Genomic DNA, 14,697 nt, shown 5'->3' on the forward strand with positions numbered 1-14,697 from the left:
CTGCCCTAAAAAGCAGCCTCTGTGTTCTCCTCTCCTGTGAGAGGGGACTGTGAACACTGCTGAAGGCAGAGGCAGGAGTGTGAACCCAGCAATCACATCTTGTGCAAGCAACTTTTTCCAATAAGCTTCCAAGAGCAGATTCCTTAATGGAGTCTCCATGCTGCTGTCAGTGAAGGAAATGTCAAGATCACATCCTTGACTGCAGCCATTCTGAGAAAAAAGAAAGATGACAAGACTGAGAAAGGGAACACCAGCCTTAGAATGGGTCCTCACAGATTCTGTTGGCTCTCTCAGAGCTGAACATGGCCATGGCCACAGGGAGAGCAGAACTCCTGCCATTTGCCCCTGTAGGACAGCTCTGGTGACGTTAGAAAGAGGTTCCAAGTACTAACTGGAAGCAAAAATCTTCTGCATGACTACTTGGAAGTCCTCATTGTATTTCTGTATCCCCTGGTTAAAGCTGAGAACCCTTAAGGGGAACTGGAGCAGCTCTGGGAACTGAAAGAAGATGTGGAAATGTATCAGAAACCTCCTGGCTGCCCACTTCTCTCTTTTCACAGAAAGGAATCTGGGGAAATCACTACTACTATCTCTCTTTATGCTCCTGCTCCCTTCTTGTGGGACATTGTGCTTATTGTGGCTTTTGGTCTTTTGAAGTTAAGTTTGTTATACAGTCTTGGTGAGTGCTTTGTGGCTTGTGGTGGTGTGTAGGCGAAGAAAAAGGACAGAGCTGTGCCGAGGGCAGTTTGGTCTCTGTTGGTAGAACCTGCTGCTAAAATCAAAGCCTGTTTCCTAAGCCATCTTTAAAAACCACTCCAGCAAGCTCTGCTCCCTGCTGCTCAGTGTCCCTGTCTTTTGAAAGCCACACCACCCGTGCTTGTTTTGGCAGATTCTCACTCTCCTCCGCCTCTCCCTGCTGAAGCCCAAACTCCAGAGCCTCCTCCCAGGGTCCCATGCCTTGCACTGGTTTCTGCTGGTCTGGCAGCATGGCCAGCAATAAAAATGGAGTTAGGAAAGGTCTTCAGACCTTACTGGGCTAAATATCTGTTATGTGGGACTGGGCTGACTGACCAGCCCTGAAGTACATGTGTTAACAACGTTCAGCACTGGAGCCAGCATTAATGATTTGTGGACAGACCAGGGTGCTCCAGCTAGCCAGATTAATGCCTCACCTGGTACACAAACCCTGTGTAGCTGTACAAGTTGCACACTGTCCCCAAAAGGCTGTGACAACCACTCTAGAGCCATTACCACCTAACTAGCAAATAAATATTTGGGCACCCAGGCTCATTTGGAAATGTCGATTATTTCCTGAGTGGCTGCAATGGCTCCTCTAGGTAAACACTAGCTCAGGGCAGTGTCTACAGCTGAGTTTTGACCTGGTGGACCTTGGCTGGCAGGCAGGAGTGTGTGCCCAGGCAGCGAGCCCCAGGCTGGGAGCAATGTCTTGTTTCATCACATAATGTGTCTCCCCCTTCCCACTCCACTCCTTGTTTCCTTTCCATTTCTCTCCAGAGGAGACAATGGTAGTTTTCCAATCAAGGAACTAACAATGTAAGTGTTTTTAAAATGCTTTTCAGTTTAAAATTAGAGTTTGTCAAAGGAAGACTTAAGAAATTCCATACTGGGGCTCCTTTTCCAGAGATGTTAGATTTTGTTTTGCATTTAAAGGTTGAGTTTAAGTGGACAACTAACTTCTTCTTCCTCCCTCACAGCACACCTCCATGTTGGTCCTCAAATGGCTCTTTCTCTGTGCTCCAACTCTTTTTTCACTCAGGTGCCTCCAAAGCATATTTCCAAGGCAGAGGGAAAAATTAGGGGAGTGGGGTAAGCATTACGCTCCCATTAGAAAGATGGATTTGGTGTTGAAGTTAAGGAACCAGACAAGCACAAAGGAATCCAAGCAAGATTTCACGTTTAGCTTCCCACAGTGCTCAGCTCCCTCAGTTATGGCTTTGGTGACTTGTACCCCAGTCCCTGCAGATTGTCTGGTGCCTACACTGACTTCAGCTGGCTTCAGTCCCTGGTGCTGGGAGGTGTTCATGTTGTAGGATTCTCCACCAAAACAGATTTCTTCCTGCTGAAATGTGTCTTTAAGTTGAAATCAGAGTCCCTGGCAAATGGCTAAGAGCTGTGCTTGTTTCTTTCTGTCCCTGGTAGAGAAACATTTATGCCAAAAGCAAAAAGGAAAAATGTAATCCCAAAACCTGAAGATGGTTTTGTTGGGACAGGTGATATTCAGACATGTTAAATGTTCTATATGGTCAGCACAAACTGTATTTGAGACTCTCAAAATCAAGGCACTAGATTTGTGTCACTGAACATGGAGACTTAGGGCTTCACTTTGAGAAGAGGTTTCAAAGATACCCAGAAAATCAGAAGCCTATTTTAGGCAATGTTAAGTCCTCATTGCTCTTCTGTGGTTTTTAAAAACTTTCCCATCTCCCCAAATTTGAAAACATTTTCTTCAAGTGCTGTCAAGCTAGAGCTACTCAGTAATGCTAAAATCCACTTGAAAGATTGTATTTAAAAATGAATGCACTCAAAGATTATGCATGAATTCATATGCATGGATTCAAAGACATTGTCTCACAGACAACAGTGGCAGCATATTGAATCTCATATTGAGGAATCATTTCACAGCATTTTACTGTATGTTTTAGCCCTATCTCTTTGCATCTTTATCAGAAGCCCATATATGTCATCATTCATCTCTCTCCTTGAAACAACAGAATTACAGAATTTGCTGAAAAGTGTTAATGTAAACTTTTTTTTTCTTTTTTCCCCCAGGTGATCCCTCTGGCTCTGGGAGGAGAAGGGACCTGTGTGGTGATCTGCCTTTTGAGGAAGGTGAAGGGTGCAGCTGGAATTCAAAACCATCTGGATTTGGGCTTTTTCAGGTTCTCTGTGGGCCTATGAAGGCACAAGAAGTCTGGTGGATTAATCTGCTGTGGAGGGGGACTCTTTGCCACAGATACCAGATACACAATTGTGCTCAGGATGTTTTTTGTTATGAGAACTTACTCTCTGCAGGGAAGGGGAAGCAGAGGGAGGGGGGCTTTGAGCAAAGGCGAGCACCAACTCCCATCAGAAAATTAAAGTCTTTGCAAATATCCTCTGCATCCCTGCACAGAAAGGGTTCTTGGGGAGATTTTTTAAAAAAATCAACAGCAAGAGTCTCTTCTCCCCAGCAGTATTTCTTGATGATGACAGAGCCCCTCTTTCCCTTCCCCCCTTGCTATCAGCTGGCTAATCTGCCTGCACATTCTGACACACAGCTGCGAGAGATGAAAACTGTACTGTTGATAGATGAAACTTTGGATAAGATTACATGGTTTTGAATATCTTGATGACATATTTGTCTGAAAAGTCTTTTAGAGGACAGCCTAATATAAATGCACGGAAATGTTTCTAATGACTAGCATTTGTCTACGTACTTGGTTTGGAAGATTAACATTCACGTGTTCTTCGACTGTCATTTGCATTTGTATGTGGAGGCAAACTTTTCAATAATCACTTCTTCATGCTGAGAAGAGTTAACAATTTATTCAAAATACACAAGGCCAAATTAGTCCCTTCTGTGAGGCTGGGAGCTTTGGTGGAGCTGCACCAGTGGTGGGTTTGGCTCCGCTGCTCTCGGCAGCAGCTCTGTGCCCAGGAGACCTCGCCTGTGGTAATGACGAAAATCCCTCCCTAAGATAGCACAGCAAAGGGGTGGAAAAAACCCACCACCCAAGGTCAGGACAACTGCATCTTTCATCTGTTCGGCTGCGCTGAGCTCTGGGTTGCTTTCCCTTTTGCACTGATAAATGAATGTAGTAAGGCTTATTTTTGTTGTTTTTATTCTTAATTTCACAACAGTCGCTGGTGTGGTTGGACCTCCAGAGTCCTATTTGTCAGCTGAGGAGAGGGCAGAGAGCACCTAAATTTGACACATTTCACATGAGCAGTCAGAGCGTGGCACCTGGGTGCTTTGAATTCCTGCCCTTGCCTAAAATTTTGTGAACCTTAGGAGTTTTGTCACCTCAATTACTTTAGACAATTGACCTTCAAGACTCTTGAAGAAAAGAAGCATCCATTCCTAAAATATGGAAGTACCTGTAGAAACCTGGTCCCATTCAAGTCACAGCAAGCAGGTATCTGTATCTACCTCTACCTGATGCAACAAAGGTTGATGGAGGGACTTCCTTGCTGAGGGTCAGAAAGGACTTTGGTGGACCATGTGTTACCATGCACCTTTACACTTCCCACTAATTAAACAAAAAATAATTAGAGCTCATCTGTGCTGCAGTAATGTGAACCCTCTGCCTTCCTCCTTCCTGCATGCAGCATAAAACGGAGATACTCCTCAAATCTGGCCTCTATATGATACATTCCAGATGTCTGGGCTAAAAAAATGTAACTCAACACTGCCGAGCTGCACTCCTGAAATGGTGGGGTGTCCTTTCCAAGAGCGTGCAGGAAGCAGGGCTGTGGGAAGCCTCCCTGCTCACAGCACTGGACAGAGCTCGGCACAGCTGGGAGGAGAGGCAGCACGTGGGAAGGGGAGGTGCAGGGCTGGATCTTTTATGAAACGTGGTTGGGGTGAGGAAAGACAAACACTTGCAGAGACTGGTGGGGCTGTGCATCCCTGAGGGCTTTGGCCAGTGGCTCAAATATAAATGAAGCTTTCAGTCTGCCTTTAGTGATGTGAAATGGTGAAATGAGTGGGTACCCCCACGCACCAGGAGCACTATCTGTGCACTGATATTGTGGTGTATGTGGTCCCTTGGTTCCAGGAGGAGACTTGACTGGTGTTGCCGTCTGCTGGTCTCATCTGTCCTCCAGGAGAACGCTGCACCCTCCACTGACCAGGAAAACGCAGGAAGGAAACCTCTCATGGACAGTACTGGACATCCCAAGAGATTGTCCATCTCTCCTCTTCTTTAACAGTGTCACTTTCCAATCACCTGCTCTTACTATGGTGAGACTTCTGTTATAGGCCAGATGTTTTAAAAATTTATTTAAATATTCCCCAATGCCAGAAAATATCCCAACTACCTGGTTGCTTCCTCTTGAACACTTCATACTCTTTTTCAAAGGCTGCTGGGATGAGCGTGCCTTTGTCCAGCAGTGCTGCACAGCCACAGACACCGTGTCATTTCTCCTGCTCCTCTCACACCACGCTGTCTCTGCAAACTTGCACTGACACCCTTTCCCCTCCCGGAAAATGTTGACATCTTGATGTCTTCTCCACAGACTCACACTGACACAGTGCTGGGGACTATGTGATGACACCGCAGCCCACGTTAGTGAGTGGTGAAATAGCCCTGTCACAAACTATATAATGAAATATCAAAACTGTTTAAAAATGTAGTTTTCTAGAGAAAAAAAAAATAAATCCCAAGGGCCTTAAGCTTACCTTGAGGACTGCTGTGCTCAGTTAGATACAAATATTGATGCTTAAGTAGAGTGTTTTAACCTATGACAAATATAAATGGCATATAATGCATATGTATGTATATAAGGCTACACATTGTCAAAATTCACAGAGTGATGTTCATGACTTGTGGGCACACCTCATGATATTTTTCTAATACAGGTGCTTTGAAACTCTGTCTGGACTGATACTTGACATAAATGCTTTGCTTTTTTCTTTATACGAAGCACAGTGACCGAATTTGAACTGCCACAATCTGGGATTTAATTTTCAGTTATGAATACTCTTTATTACACATGCAGAATCAACTATTATTCCTTTTGGAAATGGTGGCATAAATTACTCCAGTGCACTTACTTAATTTCTTCTGAAAATGACTCTAATACAGAGTATTAATTTCTGCTGAAAATTACTTTGAAGCTTGACAGGGCTCTGTCAGAGTTTATCAGTGAAGGCCTCATTATGTGTGGCAACAGTTGGGGGTTTTTTGTTTCTTTTGAGGGTTATGAGAATCTGAAATAGGTCAGGTGAAGATGGGCAAGATTGCCCAGGTTTTACTCCTTTGCTACTCTTTAACCATTAAAGACTGCAACTAGTACAACGTAAGACAGAAGAAAATAACAGCTTTAAAATAGGTGCAGCTGTTACAAAGAATTTTTCCTGTTAATATTTGGGATAGTCATTATATCTGGGATGAGATAACTTGGACAAATCAACAAGCTAAGATAAATAGTTTTGATTTCTTTGTTTGTTTATGGAAAAAACACACATTTGCTTAAGAATGTTGGAGAGGTGATTTTGCCTCTTGATCCAAAAAGTGATTAATAGTGGGGCAGGCAGACATACAGTTGGAATTTGACCACACAGGACAGAGTTCATGAGACAAATTCAACCCTGCTTTTAAATATTACATGGTCTAATGAGCCTCAGTATTTAGTTATTTTCTTAAATGTCTGCCGTGCAGACACCTCAGATCTGGAGTCGGAACATCCAGCTGTGCTCTTGCTGCTTCTCACAACACAGTGTAATTAGAACGTGCTGATAACTCGGTTGATGCATGAGAGATAAAAATCCATTCTACCTCATGCTGGTGGTAAAAACGTGGTTTCATCAGGAAAGAGAGCAAATATGAATTAAAAACACGCTGAAGACGACCGTATCATTTTCACCAACACACTCGTCTGACATCACCGACACCAGCGTGAGTTGTGCTCTGCTGCTTTATCCCTGGCATGGCACTGATCTCAGCCATGAGTCAGGGCTCGCTGGTACCAGACACTGCAGAGAATAAAAAATAAAATATTCACAGCCCTGGAAACCCTCACGTCGAGAAACCATCTACCCAGTGACTCCTGCAGCAGAGCAATTCGTGAAGAGCTCCTGCTGCTCCAGAGTCAAGCCTCTAATGGAGCTAATTTTTCTCCTGCATCCTGGGATAAACTTGTCACACAGCTTTGTTTTTATGAGTAGGGGACATGACATCTAGTCAAGTTTTCCATGCTAAGAATTTCGTGTTACATATTGTTAAAGATGACTGAAATAGGTTATGTACACATCAAAATGAGTGAACTTTTACCTTTCCTATTGCAAGTTATCCGTGACATCCTTGGAAATCATTGACTTCTCAGCTATTGACATTGGTGGGGGAAGGGGAAAAAGGTTCATCTTGCAAGAAATGCTGACTCAGAGATTTCTCAAGAAAATCTACTTTCTTAGCTGAAGAAGGAAGGTTCATTCTTTGCTCATCTTGGTGAAATCTAATTGTGATATTTATATTCTGTATTAATTTGATTCAGTAAAGATTTCCAACATAGGCAAAGAAGCCAATCGTAATAATTTGTTCTGAAGCTTTTATTACTATTGTGTTTTGAATGCAGGTATTAAAACAGCAGTGGAGCAGCAGATGCTATCCCTTGCATATTGTTAAAGATGCTACCTATGCAATTCCTAAAAGCATGAGCCCTTCTAATGGGAGGAAGCAGCAAAACACCCATTGACTTCAGCTGGTTATAGATTTCATCAAGTAAATATGGGACAGTGCTACTTGCTGGGGAACAAAGTCATTTGCAAGGAATATTTTACAGTAGCTTTTACTTCTCCTTTGTACTTTTTACTTTACAAAATAGAGTTGAATTTCATATATGAAAGTAACTGCTTTGCATTAAAAATAAGTTTTCCTTTTAAGTTGAACAAGCCTGCTTAAAAAGAAGAGACATTTGGTACCAGTAGCTGTGATTTAGTGAATTTTTTTTTCTACTTTTTCAAGTGCTCATTACAATTCCTACTTATTTTATAGCAATATCACACAATAAACATTTCTTTTCTGATTAAGGGATTGAAAGAGAACTGAATTATAAACAGTATTAATATAAGAGGGAATTTCTATCCTGTGCTCTGTAGGTCTGAGTTTATATGACCTTAAACAATCAGTCTGAAGAAGTGACATCAGCTGCTGTACACATTCCACATTACTGAGGAATTAAATTAAGCAGCTTTAATATCTGTGAAATGGCACAGGCCTGAAAGAGAATCGTTCCAATTTATGGACTTTGTATCTGATTTACTAGTGCATGTCTAGCAATTTCAGAGCCACCAATTGCTTTAAGACCACCTCCAAAGTGTTTTTATCACTTACAGTAAATGTGCTAACATAATGTTTTAATTAAACATTTAAAGTGCATCAAACAAATTTATTGATGCTGCCAGAAGGAAAAAAAAAAAAAAAAAAATGGAAAGAAGAAGAAGAAATTCTGCTATTTGCAAAATAAACCAATCTCCACACCATTTTGTGACCCTGGTGAGATTGGTCTTAAACATTTCAGCTAGCATCTATAAATTAACAAAAATATTCCCCTCCCCTCCAGTTCCTTCATTTTCCATCCCCAACCTCCAAATCATACTTTGTGCATAAAAACATGGTAAGAGCTTTTTGAAAGCTATTCAGCTATAATATCAAATGGTTGTGAACACTGCATTTATTTTTTCTCCTTGAACATAGGCCTGATATTGAAAAGATATAAAAGTCCCAGCAGCACTTTATATTGATGTTGGCATTAAAAATGCTTTTTCTGTTAGTGAGAGAGGAGTTCCCCCTTAAAAAAATAAAAGCCAATACCAGGCCTATCAAAACTTTATCATCCTGTTACCACTTCGGCACTGCATTAAAATATTCACAACCAGAGCTTGTTTTCATTAAAAATCCTTTTCCATCCTGCACAGGGGATCACAGCCCTGACAGAGATCCAGAATTCCTATAACCCTTTAAAAGAAGGAGAAAAGCAAGCGTTGTGTTGACATCACCTGAAAAATAACCCACATTCAGGTTTGGTGGCAGTTGGGCACTGGTAGAGATGATGTGTGGTGGCAGGGGCAGAGATTTCTCCCCGCCACCTCCTCCAGCTCTGCCCATCTCCTCCCAGGAAGGTGGACCTCAGGCACTGTGGCACAGCAGCTCAGCTCAGAGAGGCTTTTTGCAGAGGGCTAAATTGTGATTTATGCTTTATGGCACCAAAACTACGGGCATGTTATTTGTGTAACATAGCATGGCTTAGGTTTTCCTAGTGAGGGGAAGAGTGTTTTGTCTTCCTGAGTAAGCATTCATTTTAGAGACAGATAATCATGGCAGGTTTGCTTTCCTACATATCTTTTCTTGCATACATCTGTCGTTGTGTATGAGAGAACAGCTAAATACAGTGGGTCATAATATGAATGGAAAGCATCTTTCCATACCAAAGAGACTCCAGGATTCTGGTGCCTGGAGATGGGATTCTAAGCAATTCTTGTTAAGGTCAGTACTGTTGCTATTATACAATCTGATATATAAATGTGAAGTACATTTCATGTATGTTATTATACTATACTATACTGTATTATGTATCATCTGCAATTCAATTTGCTCTATTTGTTCAAACATGGTAACTATAAACATCATGTGGTTGGAAAGGAAATGAGCAAAGAACCCCATAACCATTGGAGCTGCCAGGAAACAAAAGGCAAGGCAAAACACCATGGCTGTTCCTGGGAGATTAATCTTACCTTTGTTAAAGAAAAAAAAAAATTGAGACAAAAAAGACAAGTGAGTTCATCATGTGGGATCAGAACCCTCATTTTTGGGCATCATTCAATCATGGGTTGCATGAAAGCTGTCGTGTCATCTATCATGGTGCAGGATAATCCTTTCAGTGTGGTAATTCAGTGATGCGAGAAGCACCACTAACCCTTCGTCCTTTGTGCTCTTTTGTCACGTCCTGAGTCACCCCAGCTTTGCTTCACTGCACCTCAGAAGACAAATCTACTGCAGGCTCACGGTTGCTGTGGCTCATGGTTACCTTGTGGTCCACATCTATTTTTGTATCTGTTGTCTCCTGCTTTATATTTAGCTCTTTGGGCATTCTAGGCTTTAGCATAATGGAGCCCAATCAATGATGTGAGCCACTGAGCAGTGACACAGTGTGACTATGAAGAAATAATAATTGTGGCTTTCAGCATCAAGGTGGAGACATTTTTCTAGAGAAAAGAAATAAAGACCTCAGAAGAAGGGTGCAGCATTTCTCTTCATATCACTTCATCGTGCATGATTTACCATTGTGTTCTAGGGGGCTGATTTTCAAAAAGAATGAATTTTGCATTAAATTCTGAGTATGGTTGCTGCAGAAGATATGATATTTGCCTATTCAGATGATGAGCTGGATGCATAAGTGATCACATCAATGGGTAATATGCACATTCAGTCATGAGAAAAAATTTGCATGCCCTTTAAAGACCTAAAACTTGAACATCTGGCCTTTTCTGTGGCACCTCAATTTTTTATCAATGTCTTCTCTTCTTTGTAAGGTTTATTCCTAAAACAGTCAGATCGTCACAGGCTTGATCCAACATTCACTGCACCCTGTTCACAAATGAGCCAGGCTCAGCTGTGGTGAGAATGACTTCAATTGTTCTGCATTACAGGGGTGGTGTTTACCACAAAGTCCTTGAATTGCACATGACTGGACACTCGTGAGTGCTGTACTTGGGACAGCCTGTGTTCTGTCCAAATGAAAAGTTTCATTAAACTTCTGTAGCACGTGCTTTAGGTAGAGTTGACAGCCAAAGGGGATTAGATGACAACTTTTTCCTCCTCACCAGCTCTTGTGTTTTCCAGAAATACATAGTTAATTGTCAATATGAAGTGTGAGGAAAGAACACCTAAAATGAGATAAAACTCATTTTACCAGATACTGCTCATTCCCTCTCATTTTTTTCCTGCTCCTCTAACTGATGTCCCATCCCTGAGCTTTCTGCTGGGTTTTCTAGTGAGACCAGTATCTTCACCTCTCCAGGATATTGTATATTTTTTCATATCTTACTAATTTGGACCTGTGGTGATGAAAACTGCTCGTAACCAGAAAGTCTGATGTACTAAGCATTTTTCTGCTTACTATTACCTGGCTGGTGATGCTGAAGAGCATTGATATGCTATGGGTGTTCCCTCCTCAGAGCAAATCTCACACATCTCATCTTCATTTTTGTAATTTTACCCTTGCCCCAACCACTCCAGGCCTCTAAAGAAGTTTGGATTTGGGCTGTGAAGCTATGAGTCACAGCAATATTTTCACACATCCCAGTATATTAGTTAGGGGACTTGTGAAACAGAGGAAGGACAGTGTTATTAGTTGAAATTCCCAAATGAAGGGCCAAAGGTTGAAAAACTTCCTCTGTTTTTATCCAGCCTCAGATGAGGCAAAAAATTCCTATGTAGCATCAATAAAGAGTTACCTGCTAAGTAATGAAAGAGGGTTTTCTACTTCATTCTGTTCATCAGACTTTCAGTCTGGGTGGCAATGTTGGGGCTCATGGCCTTCAGGTGCCCTGCCTGGGATTTACAGGACTAATATCCAGGACACTTAACCTCATTTAAAAAATTGTGAAGATAAGGAAGCCCTGCTTCTACCCCTGGCAGCTGCCATCCCAGTCCAAAATAAAGGAGGATGGGTCTCCAAACCTGGGTATTGTTACAGCAGATGATAGGGAAGATAACGAGGGGGGTTTATGCATCATTCTTGTCTAGGCAGACTTTGCATGCTTGTACTTCTGACCCCAAGATCAAGTTCCAGATAGTGATGTATGCAAAGTTTAGTTATCTTTCAGAGAAGCCACCAGAAGCCCAAAACCGAATCTTTTTTTTTTTTCCCCATGAGGAAATCCTTTAGCAGCCCTCCTCTGCTCAGATAACTGCAGCTTTGCAGCACCTTTGCTGTGAACAGGTACCAAAGGAATTCTTGCTGGTGTCTGGCCAGCAGGCAGAATGAAACTTCTATGAAAACAGAAAAATCAGAAAGAGGGGTCTGGGAACGAAGGTACAGACACTGGGGAACTGTCACCTCCACTGAGCTGACAACAGTTTGCCCAGCTGAGGCTTGGCGTGAAGTGTTTACTCATCTGCCTTAGCCCTGGAAAATGAAAAGGAGGTTAAAAATTAATCTGTGCAGCTGGCAACTGCTGGAGTGAGTTGACATGGTGGTGCAAATTTTTCCTAATACCAGGAACACTATGGAGCAGCAGAGTGACCAGGCATCAGGGTTCACATGTGGTAGCTTGACCCGTGCAACACAAGGCACTACATGACCTTTGTGAAGTGCCCTTTTTCTGTACTGACCTGTTTAATTTTGGTGACACAAAGGTGTGGGTATCCTAATTCTTCTGAGATGGTGCCCACCCAGCTTCAACTAATTCTTCATTCCCAGCTGTATTTGCAGAATAATGTGGCACAATGGATGTCTTTCCTTTAAATTTGCAAGGCTAAATTTACTAATGTCAGGTTCTTTGAGTCATCCGGGAATGGTATTTCACCTATTCATTACTGGCTCCTAGAGCTTGATTTTGGATCATATCTTGCAAAAGGACTTTGCCAGGGGCTGCTGGAATCATCTTTAGGCTGAACCTTGAATTTCAGGCAGATAAAAAAATGAATCCCTGTTAGAAGAGACTGCAGGGGATGGAATCTAAACCTGCTGGGGCTAAACTAACACCAGAAAGTGCTAGCCTGCCACTGCAAGAGGCCAGTCTCTAAGTAGTTTGGTAGTTACCTTAACAGCTATAAAAGGTGTAAATCTGTAGAGAGGACAGAAAGAATAAAGAGAGAAACTGCCCTACCTGTCTCCTACTCCACAGGGAATAACACAAGCTACATTCACAGTAACTGATCCTAGTAACTGCTCTAAATGGAGAGGAAAAAGCTGTGGCTGAAATGTCTGTACAAATTACAGGGAGACAAGCCTGTATCTCCAACTCTCTCTCTAATTCCTGTGCTGCACCACCGCTAAAGAACTTTAAGCCCCTTTGTATGACATAATAAATATGCAACTAAACAATTTCAGGCAAAGGAAGACCTCTTCAGCAGCACCATGAGGTTATTACTGTCTCCCAGAACAACATATGCAGTGCTGTATGATAGGTGTGTAGTGCCTAAAAAAAAAAAAAAAAAAAAAAAAAAAAAAAAAAAAAAAATCAGACTTTACATTTAGAAGAGGCAAGAAACCACCTTCTTTGTGTTATGAATATAGGTAGTGGTAGAGATGTGCTCACACCCTGAGCAGATGGTTCCTGGGGCACAGGGAATAGTTTTTTCCTTTTCACAAGCCAAGCTGGTCTTGACAGCAGAGGAGAATAAAGCCGAAACATTTCAGACACTCGGAGCACATCACGTGTGGCCATTAGGGCAGGATTAAACAAACATAATTAGAGAAAGTCCTTCTGAAAGATAGTTCTGCTAAAGGATTCGAGTGCACACCTATTCTGTGCCCTGCTTGAAGTCCTAATGCTGCTCCACCGCTAGAAGCAAATGCCTTTTGAAGGCAGCTCAGAGCCACCGAGCAGTCGCTTAGCTTTATAGTTTGCTAGCTGCATGTCATCTTTGAAGGCTGGGAAATTGCAGAGGCAGTACCGTGATTCCCAGCCGAGTGAAGCAGACACTTGACACATTTCATCCCTTGCAATTAAGGGAGAAAAGAAGAATCAGGGGAAAATTCAAGCGGCATTTTAGCAATAGACCACTCCCTTATCAAGATGAGGTACAGGCATCACCCACAGATATATGCAGGATGGATGCTAAGCACAGACAGTAATAAATGCATGTGAACTTTGCATCAGAAAGCCTCACACTTAGACGACTTCATTTATTGCTCTTAGTCATTTACACACATCCTTCTAAAGCAAGGAAGCTCAAACATAATCAAACCCTGTGTGCAAATTACCAAGTCAAATGCTGTTGTTCTGTTCTGTTGTCTTTTAATAACAGAGCGCAAACTTCCCAGTGCAAAAATACCATCTTGTGATAAAATGACTAATACATGACTAAAGCCAGTTTCCATTGTGCAGGCATAGCTCTGGGGATCATTTGTTTTTCATGGTAGATCCCTCAGACAGTGAATTCCTCTGGTGGTTGGGATTATATTAATGACCAAGACTGTTAGTCACCTCAAGGGAGCTGAAATAGGATGCCACTCTGGTTGCCATTATTAATTCCAACTGCAGGTGTGAAAATTAATTTCATGGGTATTTTTATCATTTCCTTTTAGTTAAGGATTAGAGTTTCCGAATGACCCAGACTCCGGATGGAGACAAATCTGGACCAGGTTTGCCCAGCACTCCCGTAACAGTGAACCAATTCTGATGGTGTAGGAGGGGGAAAAAATGGGGTATAAGGCTTTCCATCCCTCGTTTGAAGACAATTAATGGCACTGAAAGATATCAGATGTCATAATGACATACACTTCTTTGCACCAAGACTCTGTAAAGCAATCCAGTAAATTGCAGGTTGTTTTCATTTCTGTGAAAGAATAACACATTTGCCAATCGTGGGAGAAAAAAAAAAAAAAAAAAAAAAAAAAAAAAAAAAAAAAAAAAAAGAAGTTAAATATATCAAACCAAATCAAATGTAGCTGATTAGAAAGCTACAGTTTCCATTTGCTGGCACGGGGACTGTTTTCACATAGATTTTCTGACAGACGCTGCTATATCTCCATAGTCAAGACAGCTCCAGCAGCCAAGCTCCTGCCTGGTGTCCCTAACCATAGGTGGAGTTGGGCTATTGAATTTGGGGAAATGGGAGGGGAATGTCTGGGAGGGGAGCTGGAGAGGGCAGGAGCTGGACTCAGCTGGATCCATTAAGGAGAGACAGACTGGGAAGGAGGAAATCCCCCCATACACTTCCCCCCTCCCCGTGATTAAACCTCAACTCCTGCCAGTCCAACTGGCAAAAGTGTTGGCTCCAAAGCCGTCCTGTAATTCACCGCCAC

The 14,697-nt window shown here is 42.2% G+C and overlaps 1 long non-coding RNA gene across 3 annotated transcripts; it reads left to right on the top strand.

The window, feature by feature from the left end:
• Positions 1-1,390: 1,390 nt before the first annotated feature.
• On the top strand, positions 1,391-5,021 carry LOC310914373. Of its 3 annotated transcripts, none has more exons than XR_014591017.1 (4): positions 1,391-1,554; positions 1,716-1,827; positions 2,791-2,900; positions 4,779-5,021. It is a non-coding gene; the product is annotated as an uncharacterized lncRNA (long non-coding RNA). The 3 variants fall into 3 exon arrangements; XR_014591018.1 differs by lacking the exon at positions 4,779-5,021 and adding an exon at positions 3,862-4,748; XR_014591019.1 differs by lacking the exon at positions 4,779-5,021 and having other exon boundaries at positions 1,392-1,554; positions 2,791-3,834.
• Positions 5,022-14,697: the final 9,676 nt, after the last annotated feature.

Source organism: Zosterops lateralis (assembly GCF_965231275.1).
Source record: "Zosterops lateralis genome assembly, chromosome: 12".
NCBI classification, from domain to species: Eukaryota; Metazoa; Chordata; class Aves; order Passeriformes; family Zosteropidae; genus Zosterops; species Zosterops lateralis.